This window comes from Euprymna scolopes, chromosome 16 (genome assembly GCF_053919585.1).
Source record: "Euprymna scolopes isolate OS-2025 chromosome 16, ASM5391958v1, whole genome shotgun sequence".
NCBI classification, from domain to species: domain Eukaryota; kingdom Metazoa; phylum Mollusca; class Cephalopoda; order Sepiida; family Sepiolidae; genus Euprymna; species Euprymna scolopes.
This window is the reverse complement of record NC_136497.1, coordinates 62,479,969-62,483,163: the sequence shown is the minus strand read 5'-3', so window position 1 is coordinate 62,483,163 and position 3,195 is coordinate 62,479,969. Positions and strand designations below refer to the sequence as shown.

Genomic DNA, 3,195 nt, shown 5'->3' with positions numbered 1-3,195 from the left:
ATAAAGAAAATAAACAAAGTCCGTAGTTGAAATGAAATACTATAAAAAATAACATTAAGGTATTAGAAAGTGTCTTTAAGAAGAGGATAATACAATGTTTCTTACCGGAGATGGCTTAAAACGGCGAAGCATAATGGGAGATGAAAAAATGAGCCATGCGACTAGAAAGGCAGCTTGAATAGGGGACAAAACACAGGTCAACCTGTCTGTGTCGAATCAGGAGAAACTCTATAAGAAAAATGTCCAGCCAAGGGAGATAACTGGTTAAAGGACTAAACAAAGAGACAATAATAGTGATTGTAGCGTTACACACGTTTACACACTTGGAACCCAATACGTTGTATGTTCAGTTTCAAAGGAGACAAAGAATAGGAAAGAACTTTCAATCACTGTTTCAGGTTCATAGAAAAGAACTTTTTTCCTCATTCTCCTTCAACGTATGACTTTTCGTTACAACTGTGACGTCACCCATGCCACTAACGTGATCGTTTTTTTTTCTAACGTACTTGTTGTGCACATGGTTTTTATAGTCTTTTTTCTTTACCGTGACGTCACTTCGCACACGTTTCGACGTTTCCATACAGCTGCCATACGCGTGTCCGCTTTTAGTTACACAATTTAATATACTCAAAATATATTATTTAAATGTATTTTAAATCTGTTTCGAAGCAAACAAAAACGAGAAAAGATAAAAAAAATTTAAAAGTCCACACGGAACCATGAATACATATAAAATGTCCCAATGTCTCAATGCATAAATCACTATACACAAATCCGCTCAACCGTTTTAACGTACTAGCTGTTCTTTTATTTATTACTTTATCCTTTTTTCATTTATATAAAAAAAAAAGAATTCTAATGTATTTCTCCAATCATTTAAAGATAACGTTTTAATAAGCTGAAAATGGAAAAAAAAAACAGACAAACTGTTAACTGTCTCAATAGCGAGAATATAGTTTTTTTTATAAATTACTTGAATCAGTGCCGAAATATTTCAGCTTTGTTGTCCAAAATTAGAGTTTTAAATGTTAACACTATGTTACAATGTCAGAAAAATGGGGGTAATACTATATCCACCTGCTATTGTTTGCTGGTGTTTTGTTTTTAAATTCACCAAATTGAAACGAGATATTTTTATATACAGAGGAAGTTGGCCGAAACGTTGTGCACCAATAAAAAGATAAGATGAGACTAATAGTCCGAAATAAAATAAAATTAACAGAGATATTTTTAGTTTAAAAATCAAGTCAGTTTATTGTTGTAGACAGTCTGCCTGACAGATATGTTATACTGTTAATTGACTAACCAGATTAGTTTCTTGCTTTTTTCCATCGTGCCAGTGTTTTTATGCATTCTTTTGTCATTTTCTCTTATTAGTCATATTAATATCTCTCTCCTTGTGTTCGATAGATTTTAACGCCGACTTCATGAATTGTTTCTTTTTAAGTTCCTTTCTGAAACACTTTGACTAAACTAGTTAATTTGAGCTCTTGCCTAGTCCTACGAGTTATGTCTCTAAATTGCTCAGCTCCAAAAAGCGAAATTATTGCAGAAAACACTAGTTAATCTAACCTTCTGTTACAGTCTAGGGCCCCTTTTTGTTTCTTAACTGTTTACCTACCTTTGACGAGATTAACTGAGATAATTACGGCCTATTTTGCCTCTTAAGCGATCAGCTCCCTTTTGGTGAGATTATATGAGACAATTACGATTGACACCTGGCCTAAAGGGCCAGAGGCATTATCAGTGCTTCAGACTTAATCGGATATCAACATATTACGCAACAGTCATTACAAATTTCCTTTTTTGTCACAATATGGTTTGACCATATCATTATTTTATTATCTTCAGCAGACTTTTTCACACGTGTACTCTTTTAATTCACTAAATTGTTTTATTTTCTAAACTATATTTTTCGTAAACTTAAAAAAAAATGGATACATTTAGTTTTCTCAGCCGAGAGTCGATCCATGAACAGCGCTATTACCAATTTCTGGTCCCCCCTCGCCAATCTTTCACGAAAAACACCTGTCTAGCTGAATCCACTGTGAAAAATTTCCCCCACTCTATATCTGTGCCTAAATCAAAACGCAGATTCCATGAACAAAGCTTCTTTCTTAGAACTGCACGCCTGTGAAACTCTGTTCCGTCTGCCTGCTTCCCTCCGGACTACAACTTGGTTGTCTTCAAGTCCAATGTTAACAAATTCCTAATGAACCGCCCCTTAAGTAAACATTTCAGCAAATCTCCTCACTAACGTAATGTACTTGCAATAACCCTTATCCCTGAGTGGCTTCCAGGCCTTGATAAGTGGTGGTCACTGTGTAAAAAAAAAATATATATATAAACGCTTTCATGAGTAATATTGTGACCCTTTGGTCTGTGATCATAGCGTAGTATCTGTGTTGATTGTGGCAAGCAGAGCCAAGGGTCAAAACATTATTATTATTATTATTATTATTATTATTATTATTATTATTATTATTATTATTATTATTATTCCGCTTATCGCTCCGTCCGTTATCATGCTGTGCATCCCTTAAAAAGGAAAGTGGAATATTCCAAATAAACCTCGTCACTCTTAAAAAAAAAAAAAATGGTGTCGATGTTGAGGCAAAGCTTATAAAAAGATTTGTATTTCTCGGCCTTTTGGCTAAGATCAAAGTGTAGTATCTGTTCTTCAGGTGCTTCATTTCAATTTCTTCTCTCTTAGTGGACGAGAAATCCTTTATGACTAAGACAATATTTTCCCCACGTTAAAAAACGACCCTAGTGTCTTAATCTGTCCCGTGGGGAGGCATTGTGAATAGGTACTATGTTGAATGTAACAATGTTTTAATATTAAAAAAGTAACTGAAAAAGTTATTTCTGATTTAATTACAAAATGCCCTGGAAATGTCACTTCTTATTAATTATAAAATGCCCTGAAAAATGTCCGTTCTGATTTTTTTTGTTTACTTGCCTCCCCACAACTGCGGAATTGGAGATAAGGTCGGTTAAAAATTTAGGGGGAAACCAGCTACCCTAAAGGGAACTCTGGTCAATAACAAAAATAAAAATTCTATCAATAATGAAGGATTTCTCCTCCATTAACCAACACATAAAAAGAGGGATTTAAGTCAGTGCAATGCTGAAACTGATACTACGCTCAGAAATTCATGTTGAAGCAATGGTTTCCTAATCACTGACCGTGTT

The 3,195-nt window shown here is 34.3% G+C and overlaps 1 pseudogene; it reads left to right on the top strand.

The window, feature by feature from the left end:
- Nucleotides 1–2,636: 2,636 nt before the first annotated feature.
- Nucleotides 2,637–2,730, top strand: LOC145296411 (U2 spliceosomal RNA; annotated as a pseudogene).
- Nucleotides 2,731–3,195: the final 465 nt, after the last annotated feature.